Raw genomic sequence first — 19,706 nt, forward strand, 5'->3', positions numbered from 1 at the left:
GACCCATAAAAAAAATAGCCCTTTGATACCCTTAGATAAGAATCTGCAGTGTTTAAAACCATCTTTTTAAAATTGAGGTTTTACTTTTTCCTTGACTTCCCTGGCATATTCCTATGTTTCTTGGCTCATTACAACCACCTACTGTCAATCAATGGAACTTGTCTTTGTCACAGAAGACATTTTGACATAAAATTGCCCATATTCTAATGAGCTTTTTCAGTTTCAGGGTCCTGATACTGTGCATGCTGGCTGAGCAGCCAAGTTCCCATCCATATTTGGCAAGAGAATGTGAATTAATGTGGGTTTCCATCCACAACTGTTAGGTGAATATCAGGTGCTTGGCACATTGGGACAAACAGCTGGTGGCGCTAATCCTTCAGTCGAGGGCGATTAAACTACTGCAGAAGGACAACATCTCATCTCAGAAAAGTGTGGACCAGTGGAGTCCTAGAATAATATTGCATTGTTTTTTATGAACAAATGGAAAATGTGCATGAAACTAGGCAGCTTTAAACTCACCAATGGTAACACTGCCTTAGGTAACTGGGACACTTGATGAAACAGAGCCATCATAAATAGTATTACAATGTGACAAGAAATATGTGATACAACATTGTCTTAGCAGGAATGTGTTTGGTGCATAGATGAAAACAGAGTTGATGTATAAAGACTAGTCTTATAAAAGCAAATGGGGAACAGAGTGGGAGTTGGATAAGAAATGAGGGGTAACTTTGTGACTATCAGGGACTTAAAGCCCCAGCCGGCCTCCTGTCTGTCACCGAACTGTCCCCACAAGATGTGGTTAAAAGGAGAGGAGGGAGAAAGGTGAAATAACACACAGAAAAAAATCTGAGAATGGAAACAGAGAGAAGACAGCCTTAGACAGAAGTAGCCATCATTTTGATTCATCTTAGGATATGTTACATTACATACATATATCGGATTGATTATCATAAGATGGAATAGACCGTTGCACTGGGACATTATTCTGTTCATGACATTGGAGCTTGCCACCCTGAGCGGAACATCAGAGATAAATAGCTGCTGTGTGGATATGGCCTATGGAAATAGAAAATCAGAGCATCACTCCATCATAAAATAAATATGGAACCATTATAGGCAGTAGAACATACACGTCTTGGCCTGAACAGACATGTGCCATCCTCGAGTTGCGTCGAGGCTTGGACAAAAAAAAATATGAGTCTGTGTGTGTTTCTGACACTTTGTGTGATCTGATGCTTTCATGCGCTGGTCAGAAACTCTGACTTCTCAAGTCTAACCACTCACTGGATCTCAAATAAGTGCATATAGATGATGGTGACTGATCGGCTACAATCGACCTCATAGTCACCTCCGTTTTTTTTAATGAAAAATCATGAGTTTGGCTCATTTGAGGTGTCCTGGGAGTAGAAGTGACCCTTGACCACTAGCACCCACACTTGTCATGTTTGACAAGAATTAAGCTGTAAACAGACATATAACTCTGTAAATTACCTGAAGCCATTATGATATCAATCCAACAATCATTTATTGAAATTATGTCATCATATTTTTATATATTGATTGAATGTGAATGTTAAACATGTTACCTACTTTGGTTTAGATAAGATTCTATGTTGACTTTATAATTCAAGTTTGAATTGAAAACTGGACATTACAGAAATACAGACACGATGGTCACTGTCTCCACTGAGAGCCTCTGCAAGGTGTGAACTGATAACACCGAAACAATACTGATTTCTTTGGTCAGTAAGCACCTAATAGTTCCTGTTAGAAACCAAACAGAAAACTAGGCTCTATTTTGTTGTTATTTTGATGGATAGATTGGAAGATACTATTTTGGGCATTTTAACAGGGGAGTAATGTCTGAAATGGGGAGAGGGAATGGGGGAAGATAGGCGGCAAGAGGACTCAAGCCTCCGTACGTATAATAAATGTTAAATATATAAACACTGCTGAGAAGCACTGTGGTTTGGGTTTAATATAAATTCAAGCACAATGGAAATTAATTTAATGTTAACTTCTTCTTCATCCAAGTGCTTTGATTTCAACTTCTCATTCCTTTTAAAATGTATCACGAGAAAATGAAAACCCACCGTTTGCTGGGCTGGTACTAATACCGTATATAAATATATATCTACACAAGTAGCAGATTGATTGAATACATTATTCCTTCATTTATTTCTCACAAGTCTCGACACTTTGCTTCTTGTAAAACTGTGGACTTCATTGATTTGTAAGGAGTTAATTGGCTCAGTAGATCTTGTAAGGCAGTTTGAGTGCAGTCATTAAAAACTGTCAGCTGATGATCACATCTCTGACTCTTCAAACCTTGTGCTAAACTGAGGGTTCTAAAATGAAAACAATTGAGGCCATACACTGCAGGAGGAGGCTATAAAAATATATAAAAGCGCTTCAAGCTTGAAATTTCCAGTGTGAAATGTCACTAAGAAATTGCATTGAATGGGAACTGTGGAAGTCGAGAAAAGATCTGGAAGACCAAGACTGATACTACCCTGATGTTACTGCAAAGGAGCTGCAGGAAGGTTGGGCACACAGGAGTGCTGGTGTTGCACCGCGCTATACATGCAAATTAGTATCTGTAGAAGCCAGAGTTGTGCTGTGGACATGTTGAGTGCAGCATTGTTAAACTTCACAGGCACTTGGTTAAGGTCGGGGGGAAAATCGTGGTCTGGTTTAATGCAGAAGAGCTCACATTAAGTCACAGACACCTAGTGTTTAAATTTACATTCAACCCAAACTACAGTGTTTCCCAAACCTTAACCAAGGTGCTGCAGTTGGATAAACAGGAGGCTGGACTGTGGGTGTGAGGTTCATCTCCATTATAGAGTCCAAATTTAAACCCAAACTGTGGCTGAAAACTCAAGCCAGAGAGAACTCGCAGACTCACACACACACCAACACTGACTGAGCTGATGTTTCTTTACCTACATTATAGTGGACACTGAAATTGTGGTCTGTGCATGGCAGGCCACTGTGAGTGTCGAACAGGGCGGATCACAATGTTGGCTCAATATAAGTATGGCCGCGTTCATCAGCCCAACCAAATACAGTTCTTAATCATTTGTTGTATGTTTTCCATCATAATTGGTTTTATTGAATGAGAACAATGTCTTAAGAGTGAATCTGAAAAACAGAGAAATTACGACTATTTTTGCTTTTGAAAAGCTGAGAGACATCCCTTGTTTCTACATTTGACAGCTCCAGTGACGGCTGCACTGCATTGTGTGGCACAATGTGTTTGGACCTTGATATGAAGACTTTTCATTCTCACACACACACACACACACACACACACACACACACACACACACACACACACACATCATATTCATACAAAAAGGATTCAAACATTTCTCAGAGGTTGAATACAGCTTAGTGACTCATGGGTACAAGAAGCATCTCCTACGCCAAACAGCAAGACTATCTATAGCAGCTGATACAGAGCAGAACTTTGCTAGTTGTTTAGATTGTGTTTTACTAAGTCCTGCCAGTCGTAGTCCACTGACCGAAAGCTTATGGACATGCCCCAGACTTCCAAATATCAATATTACCAGCTTACATGTATAGCCTAGGTCTCTCATTTTAGCAGCAATGGGCTGGTATTTGGTCAACTTGTCAAGGAAGGCTATGTTCATATAGAAGTCTCACACACACACACACACACACACACACACACACACACACACACACACACACACACACACACACACACACACACACACACACACACACACACACACACACACACACACACACACACACACACACACACACACACACACACACACACACACACACACACACATCATAATAAAATCGTTCTGAAGATGCCACCCAAACTCTTTTTTTTTCAGTTTTAATTAGATGTACTCGTTCTCTTAATGACTGCCCTTTGTGGGCTTTTCTGGAGGGACTTAAGTTTTCATCTGTCGCCCTGTACAACAGTGGTGTCCAAATTCATCTGTTTGGAAACACGCGGCCTGAGCCAAAGCCAGGAGGCAAAGCTGCCTTCAACTGAACCTAAATATTTCAGCTGTGTCCCACTTCAATGTCCCCATAAAACAGAATGAAGAATAACGACTCCCATCAATGGACCACTGACACAGATTTAGTTAGCTTTCATATCGTAGACCACGGCGAACGAGCAAAACAGCTGACAGAAGATCAGAGGAAAATAAAAACAAAGTAATCATGTAAGAAACATTGATTTAACCACACAGAGAAAAGAAGCAAATAAGGAAGAAAGAATAATGAAATAAAGTTAATACAACGAGAGAGCACGTTAGCCACTCGCCTTGTCTCATACAGACACAGCCTACCATGACGTATGTTCAAAGTCGATGGATTGTCTTGCTCATGCCGCCTGCCAGCTGCAGCAGCAGCTACAGGGAGGGAATTATTTATGAATTTATTTACACAATGTGTCCAACTGCACAGCCACCAGCTATAGCCCACTGGAAACAATAGCTGCCTCGGGTCTGGACTATCTGTCCGATCCTCGACTGCTCACTGACAGAATATTAATGACATTCTGCTCCTCTGTGACATATAACAACCAGTTAGTCTATTCTGTTACTCATCACAAGATGTATCTGAGGCCTGGGAGCACTCTGTCAGAGCTGTGCTTCCAAGAAGCCAGTGTTGTGTTTTCATCGCTGTGAGCCTGACTTGTATCTGCACAAAGAAACAATACGGTATGTGTTGATGTACCACAACCTGCCGTAAAAGTGAGCCGGCTGTGGGCTATTACACGATGTGCCCTGGCTTTTAATGAAGAGACATGATGTGTAGACTCGTGAAAGAATGCTAGTTAACCTTGAGGTCATAGCTGCCATTTGAAAAGTTCAGAGCGTGCCAGCACACATGTGAGCGGTGATGTTTCTTTTTTTGTTATATATTTTTCTGGTTACTTATTAAAACAATCTTAATACTAGACCCTATACTGCCCTATATACACATATGCATTATGTATATATACACACACACACATATACAGATACACACACATAAATGAATATAAATACATGGTATGAATGGCATAATGTTTTTCTTTTAATAGAAGGATAGCAAATATGATCCAAACCTTTCTAGATAGTTTAACATTATTATCCATATGTAGAAATACAATATTACCTTGTGTTACATGGCTTACACTGTCTTCTGTTTCAGTCTTAGGGTGGGTTCACACCAAAAAGTCTAAATGTCCTCTGCCAGTTGACATTTTGGTTGCAAACAGTGTGGTAGCTCACAGGTCATCAAAACAGGAAGAGAAAACATTTTATAACCAATGAAATGACAGATATACTGGTATGCCTCCTGTCATTGGTTAAAAACAGAAATAAAATACTCCAGAGTGTACACAGTCTACATCGACTGCAACAGATCTTAAAGCCACTTGGGGGGAAATAAATTAGATTTAAAAAAAAGTCAAATGAAAGTTAAATTTGTGAATTTTCATGAGTGAACTATCTATGTCATTCTAGACGGAGATTATCAGGAGATCCGCCTGTCACCTGGGTTGTAATGATTAATGTGAGAGGCTACTGTTGCTTACGTTTCACACATTAGAAAATAAACAACCACTGAGACTTGGAGGTGGAAATGTTTGGTAGTGTCTACTGTGAACTGTGTGGTATTCAAAGAGGTTTCTTAGCTTATTAACAAACAATAAGAGGCTTGTTCATCAAGATCTTGGGTTCAGATTCAAAGATTTTTTTTTTATTCTCCATGTGAGTTTTTTGTCATTGAATTTAAACATTTTTCTTGTTAAATTAGGAATTTAGCCTGATTAAAATATGAAAATATTAATTTTATATTATGGCTTTCTTCTCATAATTTAACAACAATTGTCTCAAAATATGATATATTCTTTACTAGTGATATAGGGCCTAGTGTTGATCAATTCTCACTCACTTATAAACTACTTAATTTTCATCTTCAACATATCTTGACTATTAAAAATACAGGTTTGGTGCATCACCTGGGTTGACACACAATTATCCTGTATTGTAAATAAACACCTGAACAAGTTGAACTCATTAATTTAGCCTTACAAACAAAGACATGCGAGTTAAATGAAGCCAGGTGTGTCCAAAGAGCTTGTCAGTCTCTATCTGAGTGAACCTCACAGCAGTCACCACACATAGATTCAGCTCCTCTGTGTTACGTGCCTGGTGTCAACGAGCAGCGACAGGCAGGCACGGACAAGCCAGGGGGGGGGGGCACATGACCTTATGTGACATCCTTGTGTTACCTTCTGCGTGTCAGACTGAATCTGCCGGGACATGCGTCATAATCTCATGTGCAGAGTACATGTCTGCAGAGTTAATGGTTTACTTGCTGACAGAGGCTTTTTAAATGGGACACTTACACATGCACATAAAAAAGGTCCTCGTCTGGTGACTGGCTAGGACCTGAGGGACATTCTGGACTTGGAAACCTGTGTGAACCTCGGTGACATGAGACAAGGACTGTGTGGTTGTTGTGGCCCACACTCTCCTCGGTGTGTGTTGTTGGCACAGGCACAAACACAAACACCCCGTACATCCCGCCACATACACAAAAGCCCAAATGGACAACAGGGTGTCCCGTAGATTTTATTCAATCTATGGCTGTAATGGGGGTCCACATCCATGAAGGTCACCCTCACGCACAACAGATCCAGAGTAACATTTACACAGAAAGAGACCTAAGAGTGAAAGATAATTTCTCACATATGAGAAAGAACTACATTGATGCCACAACTGCAGCTAAAACTACTGTATGTGGTCTGGCTGTCTGCGTGGACGGTGAAAACATTATGCACCATAGAGGTCGTTAGCGGTTGCAAGAGAATGTGGCAAATAGCGCTACAAATATTGCTGCAAACACCAAGGTAGAGAGGTCTTATATTATCATGAGAAGTGTAAAAGAGTTGGTTCATTATAAAACTGTGACAAGGTAGAATATGGTGGGCTACCACAGTCTACATAATTACTGGAAAACACTGCAAATACATCATATATTAGAGGACTAGAGTTTGGAGTGTGGAGGGAGGGAGAGAAAAATATCTCTGCATGAAGGGGGTAGAGAAATTACAGTCTCCATGATAGGTGTTCGATGAATTCCCAGTACTGATGATACAGAACAAGAGGATCCCAGAGGACGGCTACAGCTAGGACTAATTGACTTTTAACTGGCATCAACTAACAAAGACTTTAGGTAGTTCTTTAGTTCATAGTCACTGACATGATTGTAACTTGGTGTTGCTGTTTCTACCATTATTTGTGAAATTTATTTGTTTATTAACTTTTTTCTTTCATAGATGTTTTATGATAATGTAGAAAAAGAAAAATAGGGCATTATAAATATAGAATTAAGTATCTACCTACTAATTCCACAAATGTCTCTCTGTCTTTGATGTGTATTGTAAATTGCCCAGTTTGGTGCAATGTGGACATGCCATATTTTCAAAAGGAATACAAATTAAATAAACAGGCTTGTCGCTCTGTAGTTGAACATATCTTCTATGTTCTCCAATAAACTACAGCGGCTACAGGTAAACGTGGATCAACATCTTGATAATTCGATTATTTTTATCATTATTTATTTCACATTCACGGTTGATCATGGCAGGAACAGAATCACTTCCTTTTTACCAAGTTGGCTCCAAGGTAAAAGTATAAAGTTTGTTTCGTTGCCGTATTGATTTAAACTGCACGGAATAGCATAGCTTTTATTTTGAAAAGTTGTGAACTTGGGTCTGAACCATAGGGTCTGAACACTGTGTCAACTGCTTAGCAGAACCCTGAAAATGTAACATGTAATGTATACAAAAATTTAAGCAGTTTGTGATAACTCATGTAGAAAGAACACAAACTTTTCTAATCTCCTTCTGCACCATAGACTGCTTTAACACAGACAAGAGAACGGAGCCTTACAAACAGGAAGGTTTAGTACAGGCCCAGTAGAAAAGAGACTATCTAAACAAAGAATCACAGAGTACAGTGCAAGAGTGTTTCTTGATATCTTTCACATGAAAAAAATCCTAAATAAAAAGAGGAATTCTGAATGAAACAGCCAAATGTGTGAGACAACCAACACGGAAAAGCTGTTCTCATCACTCTGTGATGATTATCTCATCTCACCACAGTGAATCCTTTTGTTATTCCAACAAGTGGTGTAGCTCACAAAATAGAGGTGTTGTCTGTATCAGTGACTGCAACACAACAACACTGTCACATTATTTGCCAAGATGCTCAAAGCTGGCAAGCATGAAACTAGCTCAAAGCTAATTTCTGCTTGCTCAAACAGAGCCATTTACAAACACAACCTTGTTTTAGGAGATAAGGTAACCGCTAACTCTTGCCAGTTGGAGAATGAACCATTGTAAATCTGTGTTGATTCATCTGCTCTGAGGCAGATTTTTGTAATCAGAAAGTTGGACCAAAGAACAAAGAATGGTTTCATTGTCTCTGTTTTATCTAAAAACATTTTCAATGAATTGAAAAAGGTGATGCGGGTAGTCAGTGAATCAACAGAGGTGTAATAGAGGTCCAACAATACTTTTTGTGAGGCTAGATTAATGGTCTCATATTTGATTCTTCAGAAGGAGAACAGCAGCAGATCGGTGTTTTGTCTTGGTGCCTGTCATAGCAGAACAGGCCAGATAAGATGTGGACCACCACACCAGATGGCAGAGTGACGATATGATTCTGCAGGACATAGACCTCACTGGACAGAAAGTGCCGACGGATGTATATGTCTCTGTGTGTGTGTGTGTGTGTGTGTGTGTGTGTGTGTGTGTGTGTGTGTGTGTGTGTAAAATAAAAGCACAGGTTTTATTGATCGTCTTCTTGAGCTTAATTGTCTTAAAATCAAACCTACTGGTGTCGGATAAGAGGTTAAAGAATAAAGTCAAACGAACTCAACTTATAATTTAACATTAGCACACCTTGTTTTCACCTGAACAACACAATTTGATGAGAAACAAGGACTTACATATGCATCTCTCATCTTAACCATCCTACCGGCCGGCGACAGCTCGTACTTCATATCCAACTGTTTACGTCTCACCAGTCAAAACTGAAACTAGAAACAATTTCGGTCTTCTCAGTATTATTATATAACTGCAGCAGCAGAAGGAAAAGTGATCACTAGCTGACTTTCAGAATTTATGAATCCAACACTATATTTATGGACAGAAGCAGAGTTGGCAGGAGGTGGTTTGTGTGGATTGCAACTAGCCAATAGCATCATATCACAAGAATAGAGTGCATATACAGCACGTCCACCGAGGCCTAAAAGTTTCCTAATGAAACCACATTTAAATTCAACATTTGGACCTGCAACAAATTATATTTAAATCACTCCACTGACCATGACTGATTTTTGCATGCTCCATGAACTGTTATCTGAGAAGTCAAGGAAAAAATGTCATACATGCACCGTTAACGAAACTGAAAAAAAAAATCATAATTCCCACCAAATATCTCCAGGTTTCGTAATAATTCGTAACATTCTAGCTTAAAACCAAACATGCAAACCAACAAACAATGGAGCTCAGTATAGAGCTCATTCCTCTGCTTAGGCCCACCTGTCTCAAATTAATTCAGGCCACAACAAATTTCAAACATAGATAGTCCCCTTAATGTGCCCTTAATGTGCCTGATTCATTCATCAAGATCCATGAATTATTCCTTTCGAAAAAAGAAAATGTTGATCAATGCCCATCTAGCAATGTTAATGAAAATAGAAAAAAAATGTCCTTGATATGCACCCATCCTGGATCCACACAACAATGTGATGGTTTCTACCACATCCTTCCACCAAGGTCATTCATTCAGTTGTTCCTTTGTAACCTTGTGTATAAACAAATCAGCCAAACAAGCAAACAGACAGAGGACAAAATAAACACCCTTGGCGGAGTGAAAAGAGTATTTCCTCATTATGTAAACAGAAAATATAATCTGGTCACAGTTATTGAGTTATATTTAAATGTAATTTAAGGACGGTTGCTCTAACAGCCACAGTTGTTCTTCAGTGGTGTTGAGCGATTCGAACCACTAGCTTCAAACCACTAGCTTCATGTTGGCATAGAAGACCATCAAAGAGAGGGCAGAGGCAGTGGAGAGGGACAGAATCAGAAATATTGATCATTGTTGCGCCGTGCATACATTTCCAGAAAACACCAAGAACCATGATTAACATTAGCTTACACGTGTATGGATAGTATTAATACAACTATGCTATTATTACCAATGCTACTTTCAGTGGCATATCTGTTCATACTGTCCACACTGCTGACAGCTGAATACTGGTTTTATATGCCCGGGGTGAATGTGATGTTGTCTTGTAGTTTCAGGGCAAAATGTCTAGAGTTTGTTATCTGGGAAATCATTGCCATTGTGTGTCCTGAGGTACTCCACAGGATGTGCTAGAAATGTGTGGTTGCAGATCCAATCCACTCCCTGAACTCTCAACAATTAATATTCTGTGCAATAATTAAAACACATTCATTTGTGGGGTTTTGACAGGAGGAGCAGTTTTTCATGGGCATGGGTTAGAATACAAGCTGCATTCAGGGACTGTTTTGTAACTGGGTATTCATATCTGCTATGTGAGCTGAATGCTTTAATTTTGAATTAATTTGAACATGACCTCTAATGTTCGTGGCTGAAGGTAAACTCAGAACAGATCTGATTCTTACAATGGGTCATCCCCAATGTGTCATGCGCAATGGTAGGGCTGATGAGAGCTGATTCGAAAGGCCAATTACTCATGAGAGTAAGGTGTGTGTGTGTGGGGGGGGGGGGGGGGGGGGGGTAAAGGGTTAGACACAGTTCGACAATGCCACAAGCGTTTAGCTTGAGGGGTGCCGACTCCTGAATGGTGACTCGTCGATGAAGTATAGCTTTTCGTATTCTGAGAGCATACCTCTTATCTACTTAAAAAGTGAGGAGGGAGAAACTTCCCTAGAAGAAGTTTTCAGTCTCTAATTCATGAATCACAGGGAAAGAACAGTGAGATTGACCACCAGCCGCAGGCATCCACTGCAGCAGTCAAGGTTTATTTAAGACTGTGATGATGAAGATGAGCTAGACAATAGTGCTGCGGTTTTAATTCACGTTTTTCTAGTACAAGGAGCCGAGAAGAGGCCCATCTCCCCAACCACAGCTTGTGAGGAGACAGGTCGTCCAACCAACCCGGGAAAACATAGAAATTAGTTTTTTTTTTAAACGACTGAGATTAATTTGCTCTGTCGATCAGAGTGTTGTTTATTAAGGGTTTCTGTTTCTACTGTTATTCCGATTTACTGGACTTTCTTGTCTCTAAGTTCACAAGTCTTTCTTATGGAACTAGGCTGTATATATTCTTATTATCAAGAGACTGAGATAATGAGGCTGTGGAGGAATTAATGGCATCAAACGCAGCACTGCACTTCCCTGGGCCAGTAACAACAGTGTTAGGGCAAATATTTATTGATATTATTATATATATTATTTGAGTAATAATAATAGATATTAAGGAGTAAATAATAGTTATACCACTGTTTTTATACATGCGCAATAATAAAGAAGCAACACCTGCAAACTGAACTGAAGCTCATAATCATATAATTATAATATCAGTTATTAGATAAGTTTAAATTGCAATTCTATAATTTCTTTCTGTCAGTGTGTGAAAGTCCAGATCATTATGAAGCCTACCACACACTGAGAATATATTGTAATTGTGTATTCTTTATATTAATTAAGTTATTTTATAGGAAACAATTGAACATGCAGTAATAAAATAAATATGTCTTACAACCAACTTAGTTTGTGTAAGTTATTATTGAAGTAATTTAAATATGTAGACACATTCCGACATTATAATATACAAAATATTTGGTATAAAAAAAACTACATTTGTAGTGTAACCAAGCACATACAGACAGAGAGACGTTTGTGTTACTCTATGTATGTGTACGTGTTTAATGTGTGAATGACACCATCCCACAGATCACATCCCACTCTGCCCCCAATTACACACCCTGCCCTCTGACACCCTGCACCAACACACTGACCAGTATCTTGCAGCCGAATCCACATAGGTATAGTCCCTCCAGCACAACCCTCCCGGCAGACATCGTATTTAGTTCACCATCCACCTAATCAATCTACATCTGGGTGACTGGCAGCCTGTGGGATTGTTATTATATTGGCCTCATTTTCACATTACATCTACAAAAGGGTGATTTGTCTGTTTTGTATTTTTCTTGTTTGCTCATGGTTAGTTTTAGCTCATGGTCAGTTTCCTAGATAAAGGAAACCATACATTATATAGTATGTGTGTGTATACACACCACAGATAGTTTCTCTGGACGAGCATGAATGTTGGTAAAAAAAATACCTCTGGTGTGTAGTCCTTCAGCATGGGAGCCCATATAATGCATCCTGCTGAGCTCCCCATTTATGTTTTTGAAAGGGTATATTCTGGATCATTGTTGTACTTTTACCGCCTCGGCAAGTAGCCCCCTCGGTTACCATAGCAACGCAGGTAAGTGGAAAGGAGTGCTTCGTTTGCCACGCAGCGTGAGGCCCGTTTTTAAAACTGTTGACCTATAAAAATGTACACCCACCAACACGAGGAGGCTACCACAGCCATATAGGCCCTGGACTCTCTCGGTATTGGTGTGTGTTTGATGAGAGCGAACACAGGAGAAAAATCTATACACCATTGTACAGTTTGTTTTATATACTGGGCCAATTTTGTCTTTATCCAAGAATTTTTGTGTTCTTGTCTTGTTCCTTGTGTGCACTTTGCAGAGTCTCCTAAATGACAGCACACAACCGTTTCTTCTCTTTCTGTCTCTCCCTGTTTTGTGCAATAAAATTTCCTACACTGTACATTCTCTTCCTTTTTGAAGCGCACAAATTCCTTCAACCCAACTTTCTCTCTTCTCCTCTCTTTTGTATATCCTTCATACAATGCATTTCATCCATTTCCTTTTGGAGAATAATGTTCCCTGTCTTCCCCAACTCATCCCTACTCTGCAGAGTTTGTCTGTCACCCTTCACGAACCTCTCTTTTATTTTTCATCTCCCCTTTTACCTCCCTTTCTACCCCTCCCCTCCCTTGTTTCTCCCCCTGGGCTTTGCTCTGTCTGATCTATCAGAGGCTCCAGACAGATGTCTATTCCCTGCAGGAAGCCATCAGAGACACTGACCGTATGGGAGGAATAGTGATTGCGTTCTGTTGGTTTTGTCCTTTTCATTTTTGTCTCTTCTTGTATTGTCAGTCCTTTCCGTTCTTTTCATTTCACTTTTTCGCTCTTGCCGGCTGTCAAGAGCCAGGTCCCTCTGCTTGCGGTGGCGAGGCGAAGGACGGTTTAGGGGAACTAGGTGTTATTGTGAAAAAGCCACGGACAGGAGGTGCATCAGGACAAAATTAGGGAATAATGTGACAGTTACATATCTCAGCTGTATTGGTTGCCTCCCAGCAGCTTGTATCAGCATTTTATTTTTATTTTTTAAATCAAAACATCTGTCTCTAAAGGGAAACGAGGCCACCGGGTATTTTTGTCCCAGGTATTTAAATATCTTCTTAGGTATTGCATGATTAAGATAAAAAAACAAAAATGAGTGTTGGGATTTTGGGAAATCTCCAAAGCTTCAGTTTGATATTTGCCATGGTTCATTTCTGCAGAGCAGAAAAGGAGCACTGGTGCTATGAGATTTCTGAGGTATATTTATAAAGCTGCACCAATCAATATTTTTAGATTAACTAAGAATCAAGAGATTATTTTTATGTGAGAGGCAACACTCAAAATAATGAGAATTAGCTGACTCAATCTGTAGTTCGGTCCAATCCTTTGATTGAGGTGGCTCGACGACTATTATAGCTTCTTTTGAATTCAACAGAGATCCTTTGATTCTGACCTGATTCATGACAGTGTTGATGCCTTTACCTTCTTATCATATCAGTGCAAATCAGAACAACATGAGATATAAAAACCTAAGCCTCACACATTTACTGCCTCTCTCCTCGCTTCTTTAACGGCCAAAACACTCTGACAACCCATTCACTTTTTCTTATCTACTTAACATATAAACAACAGTTTATTCATGATCAGAGAAAGAACAAAAATAATAACCTTGATAAAAGTAATCAGCTTATTTACAATTTGTATTGCATGGACAACAAAAACCTACCTAGGGTATTTTATAGTACAAGCCCCAGGAGTTGGTGGAGACCAAAACAGAGAGCTCAGAGCTGAGGGTGAATACGTTATATTGCCAGGTGGGAAGAAAACCATCTACAAATGAATGCTCATGTTACCTAATATCAACAGGTTGAGCAAATAAAAAAATGTTAAAAAAAAACGTATAATATATAATGTGATATGTCAATGTGTCTATAGCTTATTCTGCAGTCGCCAAGTTAAGTATGATGTCCTTCTTGTTTTTATTAGATTTGAATATGTGCAGTTTTTACATTCACTTGAGCAATGTGTGCACAATAATGCGCGAACACATGTCAGCTGTCAAGCAACACTAGACTGCCCCAGCACGAGCAGTGAAGAATAAGACTGCAAGCTAGCTAAGAATCTTGTTAGTTTGAAAACGTTTTGTTTGGAGTACAGTGCTTTTTAAATGCTACATGGCCTCAGTGATCGACAAAATTCATTTAGAATTGTCAATGACTGACTGCCCTTTCCAGTTACTGGTAAGTTAATAAGTAAATAACCTTCCAAGGTATATCTGATGGCAAGTACTTGAATGTAATAAAACAAATATTAACCGATAAATACAAAGAATACTGTAACATCCAGTTCAAGTGGATAATTTAGCTTAGTGGCTTCAAAAGTTACATTTTGATTTAAAAAGTTATATATCATTTGGACTTGCACATTCACTTGTTCAAACTAATATTAAAATTCCAAGGTGGTTTCCTACGGTCATACCTCATATTGGTGGATAGATCAGGCTGTTAACTGGACAGTGTTTGAGAATCCCCCTTGTCAGTGTCTTTAAGCTCCTTTGTCCCCGATTAATCACAGAATGATTCATTATGACAATCCTTCAGAAAGGGGTCTTATTGTATGTAATCTTTTACTTATGACACTTTTAACATTTTTCTTCTCAAGGTGAAATCCATTACTGGATACATTGAAGATATGATTAATCCCGTAGATCCTTTGGCAGGTTTGTGATGAGTGTGAGTAATTGTCTTGTCTTTGAGAGTCCATTTAATCAAAAAAGGAGGACGTAAATCTATTAATCTCTTTCATATAGCCAAAATGTGTGTGTGTACGTCTGATTCGTGATTGCTTCGTGCGACTGCTTTTTAACCCAACAAACTATCCGAAACTAAATCTATAATTTATTTTATTTTGAAACAGACTTTGGGCTACATTTATATTTGCGTATATTTTCATCACTTTCACTTTATATTCAAATTATGCCCAAATACTTCGTTGTTCTCTCACTCTCTACTCCCTTTGTTTTTCTCTTCACCCCTCCCTCACCCAGCTCTGTGGCATACAGGCTGAAAGCAAACTACAGCCGGCTGATTGTTTGGTCTGTCTGAGCATGATAAGCTTTCTAAAACATGTCAATAGTGCTACTGGCAGGGGACGGATGCAAGGGCCATAAACTGGCCCCTAGTTGACCTGACTCATCCCAAAGTCCAGTTGAAGTCAGTGATAGTGACTCATATGAAAACTAAAACCCAGAAAAACTTGCCATGGACAGACTGGTGTTTAAATTACACAAGGATTTGTTCATAGGCAAAGCTTTTGCTCTTCGTCGAGCTAAACCTCCATGAGCAACGCCATAGGTACTTTTCTGATTGCAAATTAGCAAACTAGCAAAATTGGAGAGCAAACTGAATTTGTGGTGAAAGTATAACGAGAATGGAAACTGAAAAATAACTTGAGTTAGAAAGTTTGCAACAGTATGTCTTTGTGCTTCGGACTACTGGTTGGGGGGAACACATTGATGATACATTCCCATTTCCCCAAATAATTAAGTACATTAACAGAAAAATTATCAATATGAAAATAACAATTAGCTGCAGCCTAAAGGGATAGTCCACCCAAAAATGAAAATTAACTAATTATCTACTTACCAATATGAAAATCTGATATCGTCCTCTGCAGCCGTGTTTGCACATGGATCACAGAGGACATTTAGGACAAAATCATAGTGTAAATGACACCACAGGAGAAGTATGGAGGTAATATATGTATTCTTTTTTTTTTTACGTTTGAGAATGTGGTCACCATTTACTTAAATTGGATTGGATTTGGCTGCAACGCTGTTTACCCCTGTGTTTTGTGGACTCAAACACTTCTCCCACCACTACATCTGCATATTGGTGATTAGATAATGAGTGAAGTTTCATTTTCAGTAAACAATCCCTTTAAAGAGAGCACAATGTAGCCAATCTCAAGGATGTCTAAGATACTTTGGGAACTATTCCTGGCTTTTTTAGTTACCCTGACTGAATCAGCTTTAGCTCTCCTTAGAATGTCAGAGGTGACCACCTGGCGGAGCACATGTCACCTCCATCTGTGACATTTTAGAGGAAGACAGAGCCACAGCTGAAACTGTTCAGGAAAACTGCTAAAAAATAAAATGTTGCAAAATATCGTCCATCTGTCCTCCTGTTCCATTGGAGATTGAATCTATAAATTTAAATTTAAAATGCACAATAATTTGTCATTGAAGTCGTATATTAGTGAAACTTGAGGACATTTAAATGTCAAAGTCAAACTTTATTGTCACTTCTGCCATAAGTACAGATCATAGACAGAATTGAAAAGTTGTTCTCTCTAATCCTTGATAAAGTAGACAGAACATATAAATGCGCAACATATTAAGTACTCAGAACATAGTAGACAGTACGAGATACGATGCATTCATAAGATACAAGCTGGATAGCATAAGAGTAGTTCATCCAAAAATGGAAAGAGAATGCAAAAATATATGGGAAGTAATGTAATGTACATCCACATGATGTGGTAAATAGCAGTTAAAGATAGCAGCAGTTGTATGATAGAATCATTTATTAAATTACTACAAAAGGTGCATGTTGGCATTGAAAATATTCAGTAACAGTTCTTGTTCTGTGGAGGTAGGAGGAGGGTTGGCTGGTGGTGTAGGTGGATGGGGGGATTTGATATTTGGTGGGGTGGTTCAATTACATTTTGGGGTATAATGGCAAATCATAATCTACATTATCTCAAGGCACTTCACAAAGAAGTTAAGTCCTTAAAATGTATAGAGAGGTAGGATGTGGTGGTCTGAATCCCTTTCCACAGGCCTTTGTGTGTCTCTGCTGTCCTTGAATTGCCGGGTTATTTTCATGGTGTACAAACACGTGGCTTCCTGCTGCAACGGGAAAGGTTGGCTTTGGCTGTTCTCAGCTCTGCTTCCTCACTGGCTCTAAAGGCCCAATCCAGGTCTACAGCAGTCTGTGAACCTCTCCAGTCAGCCGAGGCTTCTAGTTAGCCCGCAAAGTGATGGTTTTGGTGAAAGTGACATCCTTGATGCATTTGCAAATGTAGGCTGTCACGTACTCTGTACTCTTTTAGGTAAGTGTGTTGATTGTGTGTGGTTGCTTGCTTGAAGATGTCCCAGTGTGTGGTGTTAAAGCAGTCCGGAAGTGCAGAAGTGTCACCTTCCGGCCTCACCTGCATCTCTTCTGTACTGGTTTGTTCACTATCCCCATTGGCCTGTATGATGGCTTCAGCATAACGGTTATGTGGTCCCAGAGGCCGAGGTGGGGGAGGGAGGCAGCTCTGTATACTGTTTTGTTGTAGGTGAAAACCAAGTCCATTGTGTTATTTCTAGAGCTGTGAAAAATAACGCGTTATGATTAAATTACAGGATTAATTCGGTTTTTTTTTTTAACGCATTTAACGCATGCGCAGAAGGACCTTCCAATTCCGCCGCCTCTGCACTAGTTGCCGCTCTAACGCCGGGTTCACACCGGACGCGGAAGCGACGCCGAAGCGAGGCGTAAAGGCAGAATAGTCCCGCGACTGCAACCGCGGAAGGCAACGCAGCTGCATCGACGGACTCGTTTTGGTTTATACTTCTCTAACGTGCTCTCTTTTTATCTTTATGACTGCTTGTGTGGCTGTAGTGGATGGGCAGAGGGGGACATTAAATAATGTGGTTGGTAAAAGTGGTAAAATTAAAACTCCAAGACAACAGAACGTGAATACAAAGTATGGGATGCATATTTGATCATTTATATCATATAAAATATGTCATCTATATCGTTTAAAATCATTTTTCAGTGTGTTTCCTGTCGCGATACGCTCGCGTCAAGCGGAAAAAATAGACTCGACGCCGAAACGATCGCTTCACGGCGCTAGGCAGCCGCGGCACAACGCTACGCTTCAGCCTCCGGTGTGTTCAGCGCTGCGGTTTAACATGGGAGTGGATGGGAGCCAGAGGATTGGCGCTGCGCTTCGGCGTCGCTTCCGCGTCCGGTGTGAACCCGGCATAATGCAGTCAGACGGCAGCTGCCATTCAAACAAACAAACAACATGGATAATTCTGATGAACCTGAGGACCTTCTGGACGGGAAGATCGTGTTCCAAAAAAACAAAGATCGAACATTCAGTAAAACCAAGGTGATATGCACACTCTGCAAGAAGACGTTATCGTTTCACCCTAGCAATACCCGCCTAACCACCGCAACGCGAAGCATGTGTTGGTCGGCGAGGGGCGTTCAAGTGGAATGCGCCAAACCAGACTCACTCGCCGGACACATTGTGCAAAAGAAGCGGTCAGCTTTACTGTCAGAGAATTTGAACAAGTTAGTTTGCCTCACCAACTGGCTAAAGAACGAGTAGCTAAGAGGGCCTTTAGAGGCATTAGATTGTATCATGGTGTGGTTAATGGTTGTGTGACAAAAAATATAAAAAATGTCAACCATCCTATGGCTAAGAAGCTCAAATAATTTCTGTTTGATTTAAAAAAAAAAGTTTTATTCAACCACACAATGGCTAAGGAGCCCGAATATTGTTTAGGATGAAGATTATATTAATGTTCCATATGGAAAAGCAATGATAACTGCTGAAGAACTGTTGAGTTGCAGCACAAAAGAAAAGTTAAATGTCATAAATCTTGTTTTCACAAAAATATTCCGAGAAAATCGGTAATGTGATTAATCATGATTAATCCATAGAAACCTGTGATTAATTTGATTAAAAATTTTAATCATTTCACAGCTCTAGTTATTTCCTCTGGTAGAAAATCAACATGTTGGTGGAGTTTGGGTAAAGTGGTTTTTGGGTTGGCATGGTTAAAATCCCCCGCAAGAATGAGAAATCCATCAGGGCGGGCTGTCTGTTTCTCACTGACCGGTTTACGATTGCAAGCAATGGACCTCGTTCTTCCTTTTGCTATGTGACAGAAGTGTTTCTATTTTTCGTTGTTCATTGTGATTAACAACTAAAAAATTTTGCGAGCTTCAGTCCCTTTTGTATAACCTATAAAAGCTAAATACTACTTTGGCCACCAGAGCTCAGTTTGCAGTGAGGCATCAGCCTAATCTGGCCCCTCACACTCTGATCAAACAATATAATAGATGAGGCTATTTAAACTGGCTGAGTCTATAGCACTGCATTAGTGAGAGGGCGCATATACTGTTGATTCCCACATCATCCAGCAATAAATATGGAGCAAGAGACAGAGGAGGAC

At 39.7% G+C, this 19,706-nt stretch overlaps 1 long non-coding RNA gene across 1 annotated transcript in view; it reads left to right on the forward strand.

The window, feature by feature from the left end:
• LOC128442265 (uncharacterized) overlaps positions 1 to 19,706 on the forward strand; it is an 82,744-nt gene that overhangs the window by 55,936 nt on the left and 7,102 nt on the right. The gene's annotated exons all lie outside the window — the stretch shown is intronic.

The sequence above is a fragment of the Pleuronectes platessa genome, chromosome 6 (assembly GCF_947347685.1).
Source record: "Pleuronectes platessa chromosome 6, fPlePla1.1, whole genome shotgun sequence".
In the NCBI taxonomy this organism is placed as follows: Eukaryota; Metazoa; Chordata; class Actinopteri; order Pleuronectiformes; family Pleuronectidae; genus Pleuronectes; species Pleuronectes platessa.